The 25,684-nt window shown below is 36.2% G+C and overlaps 1 pseudogene; it reads left to right on the top strand.

The window, feature by feature from the left end:
* The first annotated feature begins 24,482 nt into the window (after nt 1-24,482).
* On the top strand, nt 24,483-25,461 carry LOC149571661 (rust resistance kinase Lr10 pseudogene; annotated as a pseudogene).
* Nucleotides 25,462-25,684: the final 223 nt, after the last annotated feature.

A 25,684-nucleotide genomic window follows, 5' to 3' on the forward strand; every position in this document is an offset into this window, starting at 1 on the left:
TGACAAAGACATTTTTTTTAACAACTCACTTATTGACCATGTATGGTTAAACATAAACCAAAAATTCTACAAAATCTACAAAACAAATGCATACTAGAGTGATCATAATTGTATAGATATCTATTCATCAAACTCAATGAAAATTCAAAGAAAATTTAATGTAAGTAGATATACTATCCTTTTATAATTATTCTATTTCACATCATTCAATTTTCTAAAAATTTCAAACTTTCTGAAGTTATATTGATTTCTTGTTATTGTCTTGCAGCAATGAAGTCCAACAAAAGAATTGAAAGCACCATAAAAATAATAAATGGAGACCAATAGAAGATGTGGATATTTTTCAATAGACTACATTTTCAAAATGTTAAAACTAATTTTCTATAAAGCATGTTAAATATCTTTAATATTATTCAAATTATGATTATTGCATCATCTATCACGTCTCTTCTATCCTTAATGTATATACTAGCTAACACTAAACCAATTTCTTTTTCTTTACAGACCATAAAAAAATGCAAATATAATTTCAATAGAAGAAATGAATGCTCAAAAAAGTGGAGAAACATTTGAAGGAGATGTTATTTCCACATACAAAACATATTTGGATAAGACAAAAAATACAATGGAAGTTTTTTGTGCAGATCTCACTAACCACAAAGAAGAAATGACTATTACGCTCAATCTTACCAAACATTATATTCAAATGTTTAAAAAATAAAGTCTTCATTGGACCAAGCATTAGGGTAGCAAACTTCCAAATATCTCCCAAAACTGGATATGACCATGGAGATTGTGATTGTGTTGTTCTCATTACTCAAGAAACTACAATTGAAAATATATCTCAAGTTTGCATGCAATATATGTTCATCCCAAGCACTACAACACAACTTCTGCTAGAAAGCATAGAAAAATACACTATTGGAACATTGGGTGCCATTGTAGTAGGTGCTAAAAGGAGAGCATACAACAATATAATTGATATAAAAGATGGAGAGATAGAATTTGACACTGCACAAGTCTAATATTCTTAACATCCATTTACATTCAATAATACATATTCTACAAAAATATCAAAATTGTACAATATTTTTTTGCTTTTCTAGGTATCTTTTCATCCAAATATATGTTGCAATAGTATTTTGAAATTGAAAAATGTGTACAAAGCAAAGACTACCCTATTATGCTCTTCAAAAACATTTCTCAGAGAGGAAATATAATAGATGCAACATTTCACATAAACCAATCAATGTATATTGGAGAGCTTATACAGAAAGAAACAAGAGAAAGTCTGCTAAACTTGTTGAACATAACATATGAGGTATACTGCTAGATCTACAATAACAATATACCCAATGTGCATATCATACATATATTGTCATTATCCATAATTGCATGAGTCATTCTATAGTAATGGCTATCTATTCACCAAATAAAGGAATTAAAGTGATTTGTCAACTTTTAAACTACTTAGCTATTCGTATGATAAGAAATATTGAGTAAATTATCCTTTCCTTAATTTGCCAAAATATAGTACATTTATAGGCATTGTTCTACTTAACAAAAATTTAGATTTTTCTATGTACAAGTAGCTGGAGTACTTTGAGTGGAAAATGCATCCTCTATACCATTTAAATCATGTTGTTCTAAATGAAACTACATTACTATAAACTTTGGCACACTGAGGAACAATGTGGCTCATTGCAACAAGTGCAATGAAGATATTGAATACACATATTCACATTGCTTGAATTGCATTTTGACCAAGTTCAAAGTAAAACTCAAATACAATGTACTTTACAGAAACAATTTTTTGCTCGTGTATTTCCACAGCTTGAGCATTGTACAATATATATAAAGAATATGTAAAACAAAAGACCAAAATAGTGTTTGTAATTTATGGCCTCCACAAAGAATCAAAATACATACTCAACCATGACAATGACATTGTTGACTATGAAGAAAATACCATGCTTCATTTACAATCCTCAAATTTGGTAACACACATTCCACACCTACATTCAAATTGAAAATTTCATCATATATCTATACAACAACACTTTATAATCTTGTATTTGACACAATATATGCTAATAATTGTGTATTTTGCAAATGATCAAGCTCTACATACAGTACACAAAAAAAGAATTTGGGCATGGAAATAGTGATACAATTTTTCATTACAAATAATATTGCAAATAATAGTAATTTAAAGTTCCTATATATTGTCAGAAGTTGAACTTGAGTTTGGATTGATTTGATGGCACATGGAGATTTGAAACAACTTGTTCAATGTTGGGATAATCAATAGTTTAAACAATTTTTGATATTGACTTTGATGATCCTACTAATAATTAGCCTCTTCAATATATTCATTTCCTTTAAGCTAACTATTCTTTAAATTATAGTTCTTTTATTTAAATTTCAATTCATATTATATATTGTCTTTTGAGTTTGCTTTGAACCTGGGCCTTTACAATTTGGCATAGATTATCCATAATATTATGGATCGATGATGGTCATTATTTTTATAATTGGACTGAGGGGTGAGGTCATTCTTACATTAAATTATGATACTTAAATTTTTAGTATTAGAGACACTCTTTGATAACACATGAGAAGATATATTCACCTTTAAAGATAGAATCGATAATGCCATTCTTTGAAAACATAGATCTAGAATCGAACATCCTTTCCATGAATAAAATATATTCATCTTATAATTGGCTACATACACACTTTTAATATAGAATCTGATTTCTAACTATATCATTCATGACTGCTCTTCACAAAAGAACATATATTAATTTGGTACATATGAAATGGTGTCTGTGACTTGGTTCCTCAAAATAAGAAGGATGTGTTTGGATTTGAATTTCTGAGATATCAATTGTGTGCATAGGTGCATCTTTGCAAAGCATTTGGCCAAATAACTATGTTGTTTGGGTTGATGAACTTGAAGCCATTGGTCTAGTGGATTTCCTTCACACTATTTTTGATGATGGAATTATCCACTTAGATGATAACAAAAATAAATTTGAATAGGCAACTCTAAAAATATAAAATTTTAGGATGATTGTATTCAATTAAATTTTGGGGCAATCAAATTGTTTTATATGAAAATTTAGGGCAATTGGAATGTATTTGATTAAATATCCACTTGTGGAGATTATATAACAGCTTGGAAATTAATGGCATCTTTTGACTCATAAGTTAATACCATGAGCTTCCTCAAGATAATGCCAACTATATTTATTTGGGAACTAGTTTATAGTTTTTCCTAGTCAACAATGTTTTGCATTTGGATTCATTTACTTTCTTTGTTTCTGAGCAAATTATATTTGACAACTTTTTGTATGTTTTCATCTATTAAAATTTAAATACATTGAAGAGTCTCATAATATTTGACTTATCTTTATATATTATTTTTATTATGATTCAATGGATAGGGCATATATTTTTATATCATTCTAATTAGAAAATAATAGTTGTAAGATACTATGATGTAATAAAAGGAAATATCATATTACTTTACAATTATTTTATATATCATATTACTTTACTATAGAATTATTCTTTATTTTTCTAGGTTATGTAAATATAGAACATTATTTATTTAATATACTTTGATATATACAATGAATTCATGCTATGAAGATATTATTTAATATTTAGTACATAGAAAAAAATATTTTAATACAAATTATTTCTTTAGTTAAAAATTATCCAGAATTATTTCTTTTATTTAAGTACACTAAAAATTATGTTATCTGTAACCATTTCTACAAATGTTGAAACGACACACCCATGAGAAACGACGCACCCACGAGACTTTTTCATGGCTTCGAGATGAGCACACAATTATTCTATGTTGAATACTTTTTTCAAAAAATTGGACACATCTTTTTATATCAATAAGAGAGTGAAAGAAAGTAAGAGTTGTATAAAAAATCATAAAAGGTCCTCAAAATAAATTATTGAGAAAACTGCAAGACTTTGTTCTTTTTAAACCTCGATTGAAACTGGGGGATTAATTGACCGATCCCTTACTAGTTTAGTCAGCCCCCTACAGATGCATCTATAAGAGTAGGAATATTTTCACTTGAAAGCGTGTCATTTATTCAACAACCCTAAGACCTCCTTAAAAATTGTGCCCTATTTTTGAAGAATGTGTAGGAAGACTAGGCTATGAGATGCTCACGGCTAGTCCACCGTAACCAAATTACAATACACATATAATACCTATTTTCAAATGATGTCCCATCTTTTACCCTAGCATAACGCAATAGCTATGTAGCGGACAAAATTGCTAACTATTATAATTTATTACTTTTTTGAAATTTAAAAAAAAGTCAATTTATAATTTTAATTTTAAATCTTCAACATCTACCTAGCCCACAGAATGGGTATTAATATTAAATTAAAATAATGAAGATGATGCTTTAAATGTGGAATGTCACCTTTACTTGTAGCACCAGTGAACATTTTGTCCACATTTAGAATGAGTAGGTACTAGGAACCAATCTTCCACTCTGATTCAAACAACTAAGATTGTGGTTGGTTCACTTGAGTCAATTAAGTGGTTGGAACTTGGTCATAAAATTGATTCCTAGTTGCGAGTTGCCACCAGTAGATTTTGAAGACAATAATAAGAAGAAATAACAAATGTTGGTTTACCCTTGGACAACTATTTCAATTATGATGCTATGGCCCAAGGTGTCTCCATAAAATATGGCAGTCGTTTGGGTATTGCTCTCTAGTCTATTCATACCAATACACTTAACACCAACAAATAACTAGGAGTTGTTCGGTTAGCTGCCTATGTTTGAGTTGATTCATTTAGTTTCAGCAATGTTTTGGTTTGAATTGCTATTATTGGATATATCAGAGTTGGCTTATTTAAAATTATAAATTGATAGTTTTGTAAATGTGAAAGGATTAATAAATTATAGTATTTAGCCATTTTGTCTGCTGCATAGTTATTTGGATAAAATTGTAGTTGGACTTCATGGAATGGGCTTGGGCTTCATTTTTGTGGAATTGGTGATGGCATAGTAATTTTTTAAGAGGGCTAAAGGTTTGTTTGGAATCTTTTAGGAGCTCCAAATTTTTAGCCCTGTCAACTTAAGTTGGTGAGAATGGGGTGGTGTTGATTTGTCAACAACCTACTCTTTATTTTTCCACCAAACAAATTTATGAATATATATAATTTTTAATTGAGACAACCAACTTTGTTAATTTTTGTTAATTTATGAGCTAATTTTTTTTAAAGCAACTTCCCTTTTTAAATATTCGTAGGGCATGACAAAGCCGAAGCTCTAGCCCATTGAAAAAAGTGCCATTGGAAAGAATGAAAAAATAATAGGGCAAATTGCCAAACATTCGTAAAAAGAACAGTGCTCTAGCAATCCAAATCTTCAAATGCTTAATTACTGAAGTATACCATTAAAACAGGCACAAATGTTCTCCAATCCAGACATTTTTTTCCTCTCGCGAAAGGATCTTCTTGGTTCTGCAACCAAATAATTGTTACTATAACCTGTTGATACGTGTCCCAAAAACCCTGTTGGTATGCATCTCAAAAAAAACATGCTTCTGTATTAGTGCTCATAAATATTTTATAGTTGAATTAAGTATGCTCATTCTAATTGACATTTAGGTAAAAAATTACATCCATTTGAGCAGCAACCTTATTGTTATTTACTTCAATACTCACCTTAAACTTATTGTTTCAAATTTCAACTGATGCACCATATATTTATCTATGACAAAATGAATGAAATGCAAACGAACTGACCAGACAATGAAGAGTTATACCTTTCAGATCCAATTTTGTAATGAGATCTGGTGATTCTCTAATAAATATATGTTTTAAGGAAAAAAGATATTCCCAATTATGCAAATGCAGAAAGTGTGGCGGTACATTCAGTATAATATCTAATACATTTCTATACGATGTGGCTGGTGCTCCAAGTTCTGTTTACCATTTCTGTAAAATACATTTACAACATCTTATGCTTTTTCACATTCATTAGGTTTCATGTTTCTTTTTTATCAGATGTTTGTGATGCTCCACTCGGTGCTGTTAGTTCCCATATAATCAAACTAATATACAATCCAGCTTTTTCCATTACAAGTTGATAGTTCCAAATGTCAAAAGATTATGTTCCAGCTTGCATTCTATTCTTCATGGATAAGCTGAAAGATAAGTACCATGCATGTCTTCAAGGTAAAGCTGTCCAATTACAAGAATCAAGGGCCTTCAGAAAAATAGCTCAATATGTCTGTGGTGCTTGGCACCAAAGGCCTTCCATCTACTTCATTACATGTAAAGGTTAGCATGTAGGACACATTCAACATTGTCAATTTAGGAAATAAGTTAGTCTTAATTGGTTTAAAAGATTTATTGTTCTTAATTAGTATTAAAGAACCTGTTCTTCTTCGTTACTCAACTATTCGGGTCCGTTTGGTTCCTAGAAGATGACAGAAATTGGCTTTTTCAAAATTCGGATTTGAAAATTTATGCGTTTGTTTCAAAATTTGCAAAATGGAATTAGCATACAGGGCTTCCAATTTTGCCTCAAAACCAGGTTTTTCAACTTCCTAAAAAAAGTAGGAATTGAAAATCAAAATCTGGTTTTTTTTTTTAAGGAGTGCAAAAACAATAGATTGGACTACTTTTTGAAATTTGCCTTCAACTCCAAGCTTACGCATAAAAAACTGTCTTCACACGCATCTTCCAAGTGAAACAAACGGTTTCAGTAAAATTCCAAAAATCGGAATGAAGATATACAAAGCCTTGATTTGGCTAAATCAAGATTTGTAGAAATCCAGGTTTTTTAAATTCCACGAACCAAACGGACCCTTCATGTCAATGAAAAACTCTTATAATTTTTAATCATAAAGAGGCTTTGCAAATTTTAAAGAAGTTTTGAAAACTTTATGGGATTTCATGTCAATGCTCAATTTTTGTGCTTAACAGGTGAATTTTTTAACGTAATGGGTATCGGGGATTACAATATTGTTGCAGTGCCATTTAATGTACATTCTAAGACGGTGTGCTTGTGTGAATATGGCAGATGCTGGCAACTGTATTTTGGCATATACAAAGAAAAATTGAAGTGCCTAAGCAGCAAAAATTTAGAATCCCACATTACATTTTGTGTATTTGTATTGTTCCTGCATTACTATTTTGTATGTTAATACAGTATACATGAATCTTGACTACATTGTAACTAATGTTATGGATGATGGCTTCGAAATAGTTTGTGAGTTTTCTTTGTCACAAGTCAGTTGAAGATATTTGTATCTTTCAGATATATAACAAAATTTATCGTGTATTGCAAGAGAAAAGATATGTGTGGCCCAAAATACAAAACTTTAAATCATTTGAAAGTGCAACAAACTCTTTTTTTAAATGTATTTACTAGGACATTAAAGATGTTATTCATTAAGTATGAATACGATTTTGGTTATATTTGAATGAACTACAATGCCATCTATCCATACCTACTTCCATTGCATGATGTTTTCTAACCACCTACCTATGAAAGTCACATTATTTCTATATCACATCCAGATTCTGTCAACACTCACACAGACTAGATAAGCTTGTACTTCACTTTTCTAGGTTTCTATTTTCATCTACATATCTCTACTCTTCTTTCTACTAATTTTTGGAGGAACTTTTGACTTACTGGTCACTTGTTTCTTTTCTCCACATACCCCTTTCTGCCTTTCCTGTAGCATGTATTTTGAAAGATTGGGTTTTAATTAGCATCCATCTATTCCAGAGCAGGAGCGAAGAGAGGAATCCACCGAAACAATGGAAATGAACTGTTCCGTAAACGGAATTGTGAAAAAGTTGAGTGAAAACAGAGGAACAAAAAGTTACGTGGGATTCTAATAAGCACCTCCAAGCAGTTGATGCTTGTAGTGGTCTGTTAAGCCTGACCTAAATTTGAGTATTTTAGAATGTCTTAATTATCTTGACTTTGGAAAAACAAAAACCGTATAATCGGAATCATGGTGCGTCCTGACCACGTAAGTGCTCACTTTGCTTGATGACCAGATAATCGATTCATAAATGCTACCTCGTTTTGATTCTAATGAAATATTGAAGAGAACCTACGACCAACGACAGATATGTAGCAATTGTGAATCAAGCGGCGGCTTGTGTGGGTTTACTATTCCCGTTTCTTGGCAGTTTCTTTGCTTTTGTGAAGTTTCACTCCAACAAACCACATTTTCACTAGGTTCTTGGCTCAATTCTCTCTATATTTTCTTCTAAACATCCAATTAAATTTAGTTGCCTTACAATTGGAAAACGAAAAACACGAAATTGAATTATCTCAGCTTAGTTCAAGAGAATCATTATTCGCATCTACTCACCATTTACCATATTTAAACAGGCAAGAGATAAAATCATGGAAGGAGATCAAGTCATGAATGTTGAGAAACATGTGTCTCAACCTTGCAATCCTTTCTTGGAAAATTCTAGAATTTGTTTGTGGAAGGTTTCCACTTGTTTATGCATTGGAAAATGGTTAGTGAGTTGTTAAAATGAGTCTTGTCCATAGTAGAATATAGGTAGGTCCTTTTTAGAGCCTCGATGACTCATTTTGTGACTTTTATGGGGGTCTAGACTAAGAGACAAAATTGTAGACGGGATTACTATTTTAACTTGGTTGTTTTTCCATATTGGAAATGTAAATGTCAAAATGGGTAACATGTGGCATGGTAGTTTTGCCATGGTTTTGTAAAACTATAAGTGGTTTTTAGGTTGTAAAATCACTATAAAAGGAGGGCTTGGGGAGGTGTTTGTGTAATTGAGTTTAGTTTGCAAGACTGGTGCTAGAAGGAGTCTCTCCAAGTTTGAGTTGTGGTGATGCGCTCTTATAAGAACTTGCATTGCAAGTGTATTGTAATCATCTTTGTTTGATAATAAATTGTGCAAGTTTTGGAGGGTGGAGTTTTTCTCCCGAAAGGGTTTCCCCACGGTAATTATTGTGTTGTGTGTTCTTTGTTATTTTGATTATGTTATTATGCATTTCTTGAGATCTTTGCAATAGTTATTTTGATTTGCATAATCACCTCTCAAAGATTAGCGTAGGAAGCGATTCTGCGCACCTTTGCTTTCTTACAAGTGGTATTAGAGTCTGGCTAGTTTTGGTTCTATTTGTTGGGTATAGGGTTTTTTGAGCTAATCAAGGTTTGAGTGGGAGCTTGTGCAGAGCATTTCATTTCTGTGTTGTAGGATTGAAAAGATGGCAAGCATGTTAGGGAGAATTGATGTTGAAAAGTTTTCTGGCACAAAATTTGAGATGTGGAAGCTAAAGATGAAAGATTTGTTGTCTGATCGGGATCTATGGGATGCAATTGATGAGAACAAGCTGAGACCCACAGATCCGACATTAGCCGCACAATATGATGTGACTGATAAAAAAGCTAAAGGTCCCATCAGATTGTGTCTTGCAGACTCGATTCTGATTAATGTCCATGAAGAACCTACTGTGAAGAAGCTTTCGAAAAAGCTTAGTGAGATCTATCAAGAAAAATCACTTGTGAATAAGATTTTCTTGAGGAAGAAGTTGTATTCCTTGAGAATCGAAGAAGGTGGACAAAGTTCTAAGCATCTGGAAAGGTTTAATATGTTGGTGACTCAGTTGACCTCAGTAGGGGTGCTAATGGATGAAGAAGAAAGGTGTCAAATCTTGTTATGTTCGTTGCCAGATTCATCGGATAGTCTTGTGATGGCTATAGGGAGCACTTCAGTTGTCTTGAAGATGGAGGACATTGTTGGTTCTCTACTTTCTGAGGAGATGAGAAGGAAGGTCTCTATGAATGCCAAAGAGGCTTTGAGTGTTCGTGGAAGACCAAAAGAAAGAGGCAAGAATGAAAAGTAGCATGGCCATTCTAAGTCCAAAAATAAGGGGAGATCGAAATCCCCTAGTAAGTCCAAGGCAATCTACTGGAATTGCGGCAAACCTGGACACTTCCGAAAGGACTGCAAAGAGGAGAAGAAAAAGAAGAAGAAGAAGAAGCAAGATTTTGATTTTGAGTCCGAGAAGGAAGATGGAGATGCTTTCATTGCAGCCTTGGCCACTCATGCGGGTAAAAATGCATAGTTAATAGATTCAGGTACATCTTTCCACATGACTCCTAATAGGAACTAGTTTAGTAAATATGAAAATTTTGATGGTGGTAAGGTGTATTTGGGTGATAATTCAGTACTTGATATTTTTGGTCATGGAAGTATTTGTGTGAAATTTTTTGATGGTAGAATTAGAAGATTTGATGGTTTCTTGCATATCCCTGGACTAGCAAGGAATTCGTTATCTATTAGTAAGCTAATAGATGCAGGTGTGCATGTACAGTTTTCTGAAGCAGGTGTAAAAATGGTGAGAGGCACTATGGTAATAGAAAGAGGAAGTAGATTAGGTACATTGTACCAACTTGATGCATGCATAGTCGAGTGCAATAGTATTTCTGATAAGATTGTGAAAAAGACTACTAAGTTGGAGAAGGAGAGAGTTTCTCTTTCAATAGATGGTCATGGTTTTTGGGTACCCAAGAGTGCTCTGTCTACCAAATCAAAGTTTCTTGCGGAGAAGACTATGTTATGGCACTAGAGACTTGGCCACATAGGTGAGAAGGTCCTACGGACCTTGAAAAATAAGAACCTTGTTGATGGGTTGAATGACTGCAATCTTGAGTTTAATTTTTGTGAGCATTGTATCTATGGTAAACAAAACCGCATTCAATTTTACTCGAGTTCTCATAAGTCTTCGTGTATTTTGGATCTAATTCATTCTGATGTATTTGGTCCAGTTGATGTTCCTTCTATTGGTAGATCAGTTTATTATGTTTCTTTCATTGATGATTTTAGTAGAAGAACATGGGTTTATTTCCTTAGGAGTAAAGCTGAAGTTTTTAGTCATTTCAAAGAATTTAAAGCAATGGTTGAATTGCAGACTAGAAAGAAAATAAAATGCTAGAGAATTGATAATGGTGGTGAATTTCGCTCCAATATTTTTGACACATTTTGTAAAGATTGTGGTATTAAAAGAGAGAAGACAACTCCGTATTCTCCACAACAGAATGGAGTTGTAGAAAGAATGAATAGAACCTTGATGGAGAAGGCTAGGAGTATGCTGAGTGGTGCTAGACTAGAACAAAAGTTCTAGGCTGAAGCTATAGCCACTGCCTACTACCTGATAAACAGGTCTCCTACATCAGCTCTTGTTGATAAGATGCCAATGGAAGCGTGGTCAGGCCACAAGCCTTCACTTAGACATCTGAGAGTGTTTGGTTGTGAGGCATATGCTCATGTGCCAAAGGAGAAGCGAACAAAATTGGACAACAAAGCTGTCAAATGTATCTTCATCGGATATAGTTATGGTGTGAAAGGATACAAGCTTTGGGATCCTGTTGCACAAAAGGTATTTTATTCTAGAAGTGTTATTTTTAGAGAAACTAAGCCTTCTTCTGTTACAGTGCAGCCAAAAGAAATTAAAGAAAAGAAAGATGTGATTCAACTTCCTACTACACCTAAGAAAGTTGAATCAAGGCCCTTAGAAAGACGAGATGTTGAAGAGAGCTCTACAAGTTCTAAATTATCAGAGGAAGAGGGAGAACTTAATCATGAACTTGAACCTCCTAAACCTGAACTAGATCTTGTTCAAAGATCTACTAGACAAAGGAAACCACTTGAAAGGTATGGGTATTCTCCTAATGATTGGAGGTGCATATTTGCATTGAATGCTAACATTGATGAACCAAGATCTGTAGAAGAGGCTCTTGGTATGAATGATTCAGAGTCTTGGAAAATAGCCACGGGTGAAGAAATGGCAGCTCTTAAGAGGAATCAAACATGGGACCTTGTACCATTGCCTAAAGGACGGAAGCTTGTTGGTTGTAAATGGGTGTTCAAAAGGAAGATGGGTTCAAATGGAAGCATTGAGAAGTATAAAGCACGTTTGGTTGCAAAATGTTACTCTTAAGTTGAGGGAGTAGATTATGGTGAGATTTTTTCTCCAATAGCCAAAATGACATCCATTAGATTTTTTCTTTCTATTGCAGCAGCTTATAATCTAGAGATCGAGCAAATGGATCTGAAAACTGCTTTCCTTCATGGAGATTTGGAGGAAGAAATTTTCATGTCACAGCCAAAGCACTATGTGGTGAAAGGTAAAAGTCATTTGGTCTGTAAATTGAAGAAATCCTTGTATGGTTTAAAATAGAGTCCTAGGATGTGGTACCAGAAGTTTGATACATATGTGTTGAGTTTGAGATTTGTATGATCTAAATCTGATCACTGTATCTATTTCAAATCTGATGGTGATGGTTTCCTAGTTACTGCCTTGTATGTCGATGACATGTTGTTTATTGGCAAAGGAAAAGGTTTGATTGTAGAGTTAAAATCTCAACTCTCAATAAAGTTTGAAATGAAAGATCTTGGTGCAGCTAGGCACATTCTGGGAATGGAGATTATATGAGATAGACGGAACAGAAAGCTTTGGCTAAGCCAAAGTAAGTATATTGGTACTATTTTGAAAAGATTCAATATGCAGGATGCAAGACCATTGAGTGTTCTTGTTACTATGGGAAAAAAGCTTTCTAGCTCACAGTGTCCTACATCCCCATTGGAGATTGAAGAGATGAGTTGAGTACCATATCAGAGTGTTGTTGGAAGTTTGATGTATGTTATGGTTTGTACAAGACCAGACATTGCCCAAGCAGTGGGAGTACTTTCCCATTATATGTCTAATCTAGGAAGAGCACATTGGGATGCAGTAAAAAGAATTTTTAGATACTTGCGGGGTACCTCAAAGTACTCAATATGTTTTCATGGAACGAGAAGTGAGCATTCCTGGGATATTCGAGGCTATGTGGATTCAAATTGGGCTGGTGATGTTGATAAAAGAAGATCCACTAGTGCATACGTGTTTACATTATTTGGTGGTGCAATCAGTTGGATGAGTAAGCGACAGGCTGTGGTCGCTTTGTCCACTACTGAGGTAGAGTATATGACAGCTACTCATGCCTGCAAAGAAGCCATCTAGCTAAAGAGATCGTGTTCAGATATAGAGTTCAAACAGGGTGTAGTGACAATTTATAGTGACAGCCATAGTGCAATTTTCCTAGTGAAGAACCCATGTCGTGTCCCCTTTTCAAATAATTAAAAAAGAAAATCTTTGCTAAGGCAGGCAGGCCCAAGAAAGTGAAGTTTCGAAAAAAAGGGGCTTAATCTTTGGAAACCGTTGGACTAATAAATGAAAATTATTATTAAAATAAGTTTCAGTAACCTCTCTTGGACGTGAGTTATAGTTATGCTCTCTTTTAAGGGGTTTGGAGGCATTTTGGGCTGATTCCAAAACTTGATTTTTGCTCATTCTTTGTTATTCTTCAGAGGCTGCCAAACCTGTGGAGAAGGAGACCCAAGAACGGGAGTTTGCAGGTTTCTAGGTGTAAGGAAACTTAGCAATAAAGAATATAACCGTTTCCACATAACCCATTATAGATCTAAAATAAACACGGAATTAAAATCCACATGCAAGAGAATAGAAAACATACCCACAAAATGTGACACAAGATATACCCTGGGAAACCCTCATTGAGGGAAAAACCCAGCCTCCAAAAGCATCCATCATCATGTATTATTCAGCAAATATACTATTGCCATACAACCATGGAAGCCTTTATGGCCATAGCCACAACCGAGCAAACTATGTGAACAAGCATGAATCCACACATCCCATGCCATGCTTTCAACCTTCACAAATGCTCCCTTGGCTAACCTGTCAAGCCTTGTCCCGCTCGACTCTTGCCTTTTGTCTTTTCCTTGTCACTCTCTCTCTCTACAACAACTACCCTTGTGGCTGCTTATATAGTAGCAAGTCCCACAAAACCACCAAGTGGTATTACATAAACCATGTGCTAAAACCATGTGCTACCTAACCCACTGACCCCACATTTAATATTGGGCATTTAATTCTTTTCCCCAATATTAAATAATTACATGAAATATTATCACAATGTTACAATACAACTTATCAAGAATATTCCATGGAAATCTTTACATGTTGCACGTCCATCTAGGCACAACATTACATAATAAAATAAAATAATAAAATAACAATATTATGCAATGTGTGCAACACCCATTATCTCAACAATCTCCCACTTGTTGTATACATTGCATAGGGTCAATCCGTAGCCACATAAATGAACAAGGGAACAATCCCTCCCAGCACATCCACCATCATGGATCAAAATAAACCAAGTGCTCCATCCTGGTACCCGCAACAAAATCAAAGTATCCAGCATCTCGAACATGAATGATCTCACCTCCTATTATGCCACTCCCACTGGACATACATAGAAGCCATCCAAAGAGAAAGCCACCCAACCTGGTGCATTAGAAGATCATAAAATCCTGTACCAACTGAAATTCCAAGCACAAATAACCTGATCCAAAGGTAATCACATGTATCCGTAGTTGTCAAAATATCCATAACTGAAATAGCACCCACAGCAAAGTGCCAAACCCATCCAACTATCCATACCTCAAAGGTATAACAAGTGAATCTCATATCACTGACATATCCAATCTGCAACTTGCAATCACAAGCCTCAAGAGCAATACCTGCCACATATATACCAAGAAGCTCCCACTGCAAAAGATAATGTCAAATCTATAACCAATCCACTCAACAACATCTCAAAGAAATGAATCCATGTAGTATCAAGGACATCCACAATACATAAACTGATATCCTACAAGAACAACTCTCCTAACAAGTCTCCAATGGTCTCCCAGATTCTCCACAACCAACAAAGGAAAGAGATAAAGAAATAACCATGTCATCTCTCACATGACATACATGAGCACAAACTAGTGATTACAATCTCTAACCAATCTCAAATCCAATGTAAGCAAAACTGAACATCCAGGAAGATAACCAAGACCAGAGAAACCATGCAAATCATAACCTGTATCATGTCCTTCTACACACACCTCTAGATGTAAACTGTGCAAGTATGATCTCCTCCATAAAACCCCAACAAGAAGCCTCAACAACACCCAAACCATACCATATAACTAATCATGGATGTAAGCCTCTCACAAGAAGATCAAACTCAATAAAACCATTCCTAAACCAAGGAATAACCATTCCTAATCCAAGGAATATGCCCAATATAAAACCATCTCCCAAACTCAACTAGCATAACAACATATGCACATGGAGATAACCAATGCTAAACCATCTCTCAAATGAACCCTCCAGAACTAACTCATGTATCATAGCTCAAGATCCATATCCATGAAAGACAAGCATAAATATAATGTACTTGAGAAAAAACAATGGGCTATACCTCTCAAGTAGCAAACCGCCGAGTAGACCAAGAGTGGGGAATGAGAATGCTCATCAAGATACCCAAGTCTCCAGTCAAGACTCATCTAAGAACAATCTCCTCTTAAGTCCATATCAGATGACTGCCCCTCGGACTTCCTACTGAAACCATCAACCGTCCCAACAAATACTTCTCTAATCCAAGAGAAATCAGTGTCACCACCGTCTCTAAGTATCCATGAGCACCTGTAACCAATCAATCCATGCCAACTCCAAATGCAACATAGCAATATCATGAAGTATCCAGCTTATGATCAATGTACTCAATATCAAGAAACTAAACCAAGATCAATGTCAAAGTTCCAACCATGGCCTTAGGAACATAAACATGACAACATGATCTAAGCATCTCAACTAAAAGAGATAACATGCTCCATATGAACATACCATAACATGTCACAACTCTAAACGCGTATCAAGAGTATACCATGACATTATAATGAAACCATCCTCATACCAAGGATAACACGCCAAATAAAAGCATAAACCACACCTTTGCCAAGAACCCTGTGAGTCCTCAAGATGCAACCATCTCCACACACCATGAAGAAAACCATCTCCACACACCATGAAGAAAACCAAGAACTCCATGAGTCCTCAAGATCTAACCATCTTCAAACACCATGAAGATAACAAGTGCACCATGCAAATGTCAAAGATGCTTCTGCAGCAACAAGATCTAAGACAAACCTCCAACATCTGTAAACACTCAATAAATATATCAATGCCAACAACTCCCACTCAACCGTGGTACCAAGTCACCTATGGCATCATAAAATCCATCCTCTCAAAACCAAGAAGATATAAACCAAACCAAGAACTAATCCTGCACTGTCACCCCATCACTGTCACAAGCTCCCACTAAACCATGTATCCAAGCTATCCATGACATATGATGAAAAACCATCCTCTAACCATGAGAATCAACCAAGGCATCAAACCATCAAAGAACTCAAAGTGCACATCATGAGCTCCTCAAAAGAAAACCAAATAACCATGATCCTCAACCAAGAAGATATACCACCATAACTAAATCAGAAAATCCAAGCTAATAAACATCAAGGATGTACCTTTATATCCAATCATGTCATGCCAAAATCCATGACACCATGATCACATCCATGAACCGAGCATCTGGCTCTCAAAGTGTCCAACCTGCCAGCATAGTCAACCGCAATCCTCCACCATGACTGTACCTGGTAACAACATCTCATCCCTTCTACATGAAGATAAAATCATAAAATCATGTGACTTAGGGCATAGACAACCCAAATCCAAGCCACCAATCTGAATATGCATCAATAATGAAAGATCAATGGGCAAAGACAACCCATAACCAAGCTATAAATGCAACCTGTAAGTATAGACCGCTTACAACACTGCACAACTTGTAGACCCAACAAGTCATCATGCATATCCAAACCAAACATTGATAACCATATCATCATGAGACCAAACTGAATATGAACTGAGTATACAATGACATCAAAACTTAAATCTCCAATGTCATAAACTCACAATGTTACCATAGTCAAAATATATCTATAAACTGTTCAGATCAATATATCAATAAATAAATCATGCCAAACCTGCACCAAATCTAAACCAATGTGTAGAGCTCTCCAAGAGCTTTCCGTTGACTACTCGAAGTCCAAAATCCGACTCCGTATGCCCAAGTTATGCCCTAATCCATGCTCAAAATAAATAACATCTGACTTTAGGGCTCTCAAAACCTGACAAAATCTCAAAATCACAGAACCAAACCTACACCATCTTGTAGTGCTCTGAATTAGCTTTCCAACGCCTATAAAAACTCTGAAATCCGATATTCTGAGAGAAAGTTATGGCCGTTTTACTAAGACAATCTTTTTACCATTTTTAGTACGATTTTTCATTTTTTATTTTTTCAGTGACGAAAATTTCGACGGGATTAAATTTGACGGCCATCATGGGCTGAAATCAAAAAACTCTTTCATTTCCTCTGAACATGGCCAAACTAGGGCATAATATATATCAAAATTTATGGAAATGTCGACCCGGATCCAATGGTGAGGTCTGTTTTTGCCCAGGAGGTCATTTCTGCAAGCTACTCCCCAAAACTCTCATTTAAATGAAGACATCCGAAAAACCTTTTTATCCAACAATTTCCCATGCCCAAATCTTTTAACATCCCATCATAACAGCAAATCCAAAGTCCTCAGATCTGCAATAATTTTTCATATATCTTGCCCTTTTCTTTTATCCTCTCATGCATTCCCATGGATTCAATCTAGGGTTACAATAATAAAACCATAGCTCTGATACCACTTGTAAGGAAACTTGGCAATAAAGAATATAACCGTTTCCACATAACCCATAATAAATTTGAAATAAACACGGAATTAAAATCCACATGCAAGAGAATAGAAAACATACCCACAAAATGTGACACAAGATATACCCTGGGAAACCCTCATTGAGGGAAAAACCCAGCCTCCAAAAGCATCCATCATCATGTATTATTCAGCAAATATACTATTGCCATACAACCATGGAAGCCTTTATGGCCATAGCCACAACCGAGCAAACTATGTGAACAAGCATGAATCCACACATCCCATGCCATGCTTTCAACCTTCACAAATGCTCCCTTGGCTAACCTGTCAAGCCTTGTCCCGCTCGACTCTTGCCTTTTGTCTTTTTCTTGTCACTCTCTCTCTCTACAACAACTACCCTTGTGGCTGCTTATATAGTAGCAAGTCCCACAAAACCACCAAGTGGTATTACATAAACCATGTGCTAAAACCATGTGCTACTTAACCCACTGACCCCACATTTAATATTGGGCATTTAATTATTTTCCCCAATATTAAATAATTACATGAAATATTATCACAATGTTACAATACAACTTATCAAGAATATTCCATGGGAATCTTTACATGTTGCACGTCCATCTAGGCACAACATTACATAATAAAATAAAATAATAAAATAACAATATTATGCAATGTGTGCAACACCCATTATCTCAACACTAGGGAGACCCAAGAATGGGAGTTTGTAGGTTTCCAGGAAGGCTAAGGATGGGAGTTTGAAGCCATTCCATGTGCATGCTCATATAGAGTTTGCCTTTGTGCTGAACAGTGCAGATTTGTGAGTTTTCGGGTGTGTTTTTGTATGAGTTTGGTGTTTACCGTTGAGTATTTCATATCAGTTTGGGTTGCTGCTGTATATCAGACTTTTAAATGTTAAAATAGAGCTAAATATATATATTGGGACATGATTAAACTTCTGAGATAGATTATTATTGTTTTTGTGGTGTTTTCGGGCATATTTTGTGCTATTTCGGGAGCCCGATGAGCATAGTTTTGGTCCTACATTTTCGAGCTGTTGTGTAAAGGCTATACGGATCTGGAAATGTCAATTTTTAGGCTGTTATGCTGCTGAAAGTTCTGTAAAAATTTCCATTTTCAGATTTATTAATAATTTGTGAAGTTGTGAAGCTTTTAGCACTATTTTCAGCATACCCGATTTGGGGTTTCTTGAGGAATTTGGTGGATCTTTGGGATATTAGTTGTTTGATCTTAAAGATCTAATTAAAGGTTAGAAATATCATACAAAACTAGTAAAGGGACATTTCAGTGGTATTAGAGCCATGATCTTGCCAGCCTGAGGGTTTGTAGAAGTTTGCAGGTCAGTTTTGACAACTACCCAGATCTTGCATTTCAGTTTTGAGAACTACCCAAATCTTGCATGTCATAATTTATGATTGCATGTTGCTTCTAATCAGCTGCATGTCAAAATTTATGGTTGCATGCTACTTCTAATCATTTTCATGTTAGTTCTTGGTGAATTTGGTGGTTGTAGAAGTTTGCATTTCAGTTTTGACAAGTACCCAGATCTTGCATATCAGTTTTGACAACTACCCAGATCTTGCATGTCATAATTTGGTGGTTGCATGCTTCTAATCAGTTGCATGTCCAAATCTATGGTTTCATGCTACTTCTAATCATTTTCATGTTAGTTCTTGGTGAATTTGGTGGTTGTAGAAGTTTGCATGTTAGTTTTGACAACTACCCAGATCTTGCATGTCATAATTTGGTGGTTGCATGTTGCTTCTAATCAGTTGCATGTCCAAATCTATGGTTGCATGCTACTTCTAATCATTTGCATGTTAGTTCTTGGTGTTTGAAGAAGTTATATCCTATTGGGGTTACACTCTACTTTATCCAGAATGGACAGGTATAGTACAGAGTCTTAGAGGGAACAATCTTGGACAATTGATAGCCAGAGTCAAAATAATAGAAAGGATGGTTATTTAGACATTCGAGATAAACTTATGAAAATAAGCCATGACATGTCTAAATAGTTGGTTGAGAACCACCGTATAAATGACATGTTATCTGACCCAACTAAGGTGGATAAGTTGACTGGATTTCTATTTGGCAGATTTTCTCACAGGACAGATGACACAATTCCCAAGAACTTGCATGAGGAGTTTGAGAAACTAGCTGATAGCCAGGTAGAGGTCTCAGATTCTACTCTACCACAGGAGGTGGTGGGAAAGGATATTACACAGATTGATAGTAATGGTCAACTTGATACTCAAATTGAGACAATTGTTTACAGGTCGTCAAAGGGTGATGCCACAGGTATTCAGGATGGTATAGTTACAATAGGCAGTGACTACAGTGTAGTGGGTTCAGATGATGATTATGAGGATGTTGTTGTGCAGGATGGTGAGATACCTGGTAGAGATGAGCAGACATTGAGCATTCATGACTTTGCTGAGAAAGAGTACCAGACACAGTTAGATGCTTCATCACATGAGGTTGAGGCTGGTAGTACTTCACATGATTTGTCCAGCCAGCTGAAGGTGAACAAAGATAGTAGTGTGACTTCATTATCTCATCATGACAGGTATGTGGAGTTAGTTGGTATTGGTCATATTACTCAGGTGAGGAGTTTTCTTGAGTTACCAGTTGATTCTAGTTTACGGATATGGACTCGAGATTGTTATATTGGCATTTGGGATTCAGTTGACTGGAGATCTTTAACACTTTTTGGTAGCAGTGTTTGTTTGGGTGCTATCATGGATTTGATTAGCAGATTACACGGTGTTGTCTTTTCTTGTGCCAGTATCTTGTCTGATGTTGGTATTAGTTTTTATACACCAATGTTGGGCTTTGTTCATATATCCAGTCGACCATACTTGCTAGAATGTGTTGATGATATTTCATATTTGGCAGTGTGTATAGATGAGTCCCAGGATCATATTGGCATTGATGATATCCAGAAGGATGCAGTGGGCAGTTTTGAAGACTTAGTTTCCTTGGGTATAGAGGAGTTGGACAGCAATGCTAATGTTTTTGATACTCTATATGTTGATATGAGCTTTAGATTTGATTCACAGGATATGGATGGTAATACTCTAGAGACTAGTAACTTTGAGGACACTCCTTCAGACAGTGCATCAGAGGAGGTTTGTAGGAGACAGTCAAACCAGTGCCATCATGTGTCTAATCAGTTGAGAGTTAGTGATCAAGACATTGCTATCACTTGCCAACATTTCGATGCTGCTCGTCAGTTGTTAGCAGTTTATGGATGGGGTTCTCCTACTAGTGATGAGCAGGGAGGAAGTTATCTTTCCTTGACAGAGATCCACTCTTTATGGGAGGCTATTCAGATTTTGAGACAGAATTATATGCAGTTGGTAGCCGACAGAGATTATCTTATGGAGTGGGGCAGTACAGCATATGATGCATTGTTGGCCAAGGAAGATGAGGTGAGTGAGCTTACTGAGCAGCTTGAGGTGACTTTTGAGATTCTTGAGAGTACACAGTTGGCTCTCAAGGAGTCACAATTTTATTTGGTTAAGGTGACCATGGAGTTAGAGCGACTACAGTCTTTACCTGATTCTATACAGTCACAAGCTGTGGTGTTTGGTGATCCGAGGATGTCCATGGTCGAGATTATTAGAGACAGTGGAGATGGGGATGCATCCATCCTTGATACTAACATTGGCATATCAGGTTCATTCCCACTAGAGTCAGGTTCAATTGAGTTGGGTGTTGTAGCAGATTTTTGTAGTGTGCCTGACATGGTGGTGACCTCTAGTACTAATGGCACGAAGACTAGAGATGTTGTATCAAAGACCATGTGTGATGTTGGTGAGCTGATAGTTGGCATGGTTCCTACTAGTAATACTACTCCCTTCGCAATGTCTTCAGAGGTAGTAGTCAGTTCCAACTTGGTTAATGATCGATTGCAGTTAGTTACATCTGGATTGCAGTTTGAGCCACTGACTGAGATTGGTGCATTCTATCGGCATTACACTATGAGGTATGCTCATCTATCTACCTTTGATGACCATGTTGATGAGATGATGATACAGAGATGTACTTTGGTTCCTAGTGCTTATCATCAGTTATGGGATAGTTTGATGCCTCGGGATGAGAGTTGTGATGGGCATGACATGGTGATAGGTCCTGCAATTGACAGGTTGATAATACATGACTTAGAGAAGGAGTTTTGGAGTGATGCTTTAGCAGGTGTTGTTATTGATTCTACTCCTTTGGCTATGACATCTCTTGACTTAGCTGGTGATCAGTCACAGTGGGTTGTATCACTTCTTCATGGTGAGCTGTTGACTGAGGTTGGTTTTTTTTATCAACATTATATTGCAGGGTATGTAAATCAGTTAGCATTTGATCCTTGTGCTGAGGAGTTGATGGCAGACAAATTTGGTTTGGATTCCATTTCTTACTCTTTATCTTGTAATGTCTTTTCACCATCAGCAGTGTATGGGAGTTATGGTTATGAGATAGTGGCCGATGATTTGCAGAGTTGTGTTGACTGCAGAAGTTGTACAGTGTGTGGATTCTCCATACTTGGTATAGTTTCATTCGAGAGGGTTCACCATTGTTGCAGAGTTGGATTGTACATTCCATATAGGCTAGTGGGATGCGTTGATGGTATTTACTGTGTTGGTAGTTTGATTTGTCCACTTTACTTGGGTTCTGATGTTCTAAGAGTTTGTGCCTCATGGGTTTTTGATTGTGGTAGTGGTGATTTTGGAGTTTGGTTGAGCTATAATTGTCAATTTGATTATGGATTCCTCTTGGTCATATTGCAGAGGATATTACAGGAGCCTGTGTTAATTGGTAGTAGTATAGTTCATGACTACATTTGGGATCCAGGTGGATTAATTGGTTTATTGTTCAGCCATTGCTTGAGGACAAGCAATGATTGGGAGGGGAGGACTTGTCATGTCCCCTTTTCAAATAATTAAAAAAGAAAATCTTTGCTAAGGCAGGTAGGCCCAAAAAAGTGAAGTTTCGGAAAAAGGGGGTTAATCTTTCGAAACCGTTGGACTAATAAATAAAAATTATTATTAAAATAAGTTTCATTAACCTCTCTTGGATGTGAGTTACAGTTATGCCCTCTTTTAAGGGGTTTGGAGGCATTTTGGGCTGATTCCAGAACTTGATTTTTGCTCATTCTTTGTTATTCTTCAGAGGCTGCCAAACCCGTGGAGAAGGAGACCCAAGAACGGGAGTTTGCAGGTTTCCAAGGAGACCCAAGAATGGGAGTTTGCAGGTTTCCAGGAAGGCTAAGGACGGGAGTTTGAAGCCATTCCATGTGCATGCTCATACAGAGTTTGCCTTTGTGCTGAACAGTGCAGATTTGTGAGATTTCGGGTGTGTTTTTGTATGAGTTTGGTGTTTACAGTTGAGTATTTCATATCAGTTTGGGTTGCTGCTGTATATCAAACTTTTAAATGTTAAAATAGAGCTGAATATATATATTGAGACGTGATTAAACTTCTAAGATAGATTATTAGTGTTTTTGTGGTGTTTCCGGGCATATTTTGTGCTATTTCGGGAGCCCGATGAGCATAGTTTTGGTCCTACATTTTCGAGCTATTGTGTAAAGGCTATACGGATTTGGAAATGTCAATTTGTGAAGTTGTGAAGCTTTTAGCACTATTTTCAGCATACCCGATTTGGGGTTTCTTGAGGAATTTGGTGGATCTTTGAGATATTAGTTGTTTGATCTTAAAGATCTAATTAAAGGTTGGAAATCTCATACAAAACTGGTAAAGGGACATTTCAACCCGACTTTTCATGCGAGGACCAAACACATTGATGTACAATATCATTTTGTGAGAGATATGATCGAGGATGATAAGGTGAAGCTGGAAAAAGTAGAGACTTTGGTGAATGTTGCTAATGCATTAACTAAGCCTGTGAGCACAGAAAAATTCAGATGGTGTTCAGAGTCTATGGGCCTCTCGGCCTCTAGCAATGAAGTCCATGGTATTTCGGATCCCCTGACTCTTACAAGGTGTTCGACAAGTGGGAGAATGTTGAGAAACATGTGTCTCAACCTTGCAATCCTTTTTTGAAAAATTCCAAAATTTGTTTGTGGAAGTTTTCCACTTGTTTATGCATTGGAAAATGGTTAGTGAGTTGTTAAAATGAGTCTTGTCCATAGTAGAATATAGGTGGGTCATTTTTAGAGCCTTGATGACTCATTTTGTGACTTTTATAGGAGTCTAGACTAAGAGACAAAATTGTGGACGGGATTACTATTTTAACCTGGTTGTTTTTCCATATTGGAAATGTAAATGTCAAAATGGGTAACATGTGGCATGTTAGTGTTTCCTATGGTTTTGTAAAACCATAAGTGGTTTTCAGGTTGTAAAATCACTATAAAAGGAGGGCTTGGGAAGGTGTTTGTGTAATTGAGCTTAGTTTGCAAGACTGGTGCTAGAAGGAGTCTCTCCAAGTTCGAGTTGTGGTGATGCACTCCTGTAAGAACTTGCATTGCAAGTGTATTGTAATCATCTTGGTATGATAATACATTGTGTGAGTTTTGGAGGGTGGGGTTTTTCTCCTAAAAGGGTTTCCCCACGGTAATCATTGTGTTGTGTGTTCTTTGTTATTTTGATTATGTTATTATGCATTTCTTGAGATCTTTGCAATAGTTACTTTGATTTGCATAATCATCCTCTCAAAAATTAGCGTAGGAAGCAATTCCACACACCTTTACTTCCTTACAATGAAACTATCAAGCAGAACTATGGAAGGTAAGACTAACCTTTATGTGCAAATTTTAAAACTCTTCTAATTTTCTTGTGGTGCAGTCGCTAATTAATCTATATTACTACGCTTGATTTCCAGGATTAGCTATCATAATAATAGTAGCACGAGCTCTCATAGTTGTTTACCGAAAGATGTCATACTTGTTCACGTTTAAAGAGGTCCAAACTCATGTCCCAACTGAACCTATGAATTCAGTGACTATTGGCAAAGTGGAGAGTTTCCTCCGAAGTTATAAACATCATATGCCAACCAGATATTCATTCTCTCAGCTAGAGAAGATCACCAACAACTTTGCAAATAAATTGGGAGAAGGGGGATTAGGTGTAGTTTACAAAAGTAATCTTCCAGGTGTCACTTTGGTGGCCGTCAAAATTCTTGATCAATCCAGACAGAGTGAGAGGCAGTTCATAAACGAGGTTGCAACGCTGGGAACCATTCATCACGTCCATCTGGTTTGCCTCATGGGTTATTGTTTTGAAGCATTCAGGACTGCACTTGTATACAAGTACATGGCCAATGGATCCCTAGAGAAGTTTCTATTTGCAGAGAAGGGAAAAGGAAAAGGAAACGAGTAGGTGCTCAGTTGGGGTCAACTGTATTCAATTGCTTTGGGTGCAGCTGGTGGAATTGCGTATTTGCACCAAGATTGTAATAGGCCCATCATTCATTTTGACATTAAGCCTCACAATATATTGTTGGACGCAGATTTCACACCAAAAGTAGCTGATTTCGGTCTTGCTAAACTCTCCAAGAAGGAAGAGAACCACGTATCAATCACGGTAACAAGAGGGACACCAGGATATGTTGCGCCAGAGGTGTGGGATAGAAATTTGGGAGCTGTAATGGACAAATCAGATGTTTACAGTTTTGGAATGCTGTTACTAGAGATAGCGAAAAGGAGGAAGAACATTGACATTGCCAATTCAAAGAACATGCACAGAACTGTCGCCCCGTAAGCCTAGAGCCTAAATGGAGTCCAGATAACCTGTTGGTGTTGGAGCAAACGCGCATACCGAAACTGCGATTGTGAACCCAATAGCCAAGCTCAATTAAGGCTCACGCTGCTTACTGGAAGAATGTGGAAGGATGAGTTGCGCCTCTTCAGATAAAGTAGCGCTCAAGGTGGAGAAACAGTCTTGCTATACACCTGAATTTTGAAATACGAAGCCAGCTCAAACA

This window comes from Cupressus sempervirens, chromosome 2 (assembly GCF_028749045.1).
Source record: "Cupressus sempervirens isolate cs-2001-9-10 chromosome 2, ASM2874904v1, whole genome shotgun sequence".
NCBI classification, from domain to species: domain Eukaryota; kingdom Viridiplantae; phylum Streptophyta; class Pinopsida; order Cupressales; family Cupressaceae; genus Cupressus; species Cupressus sempervirens.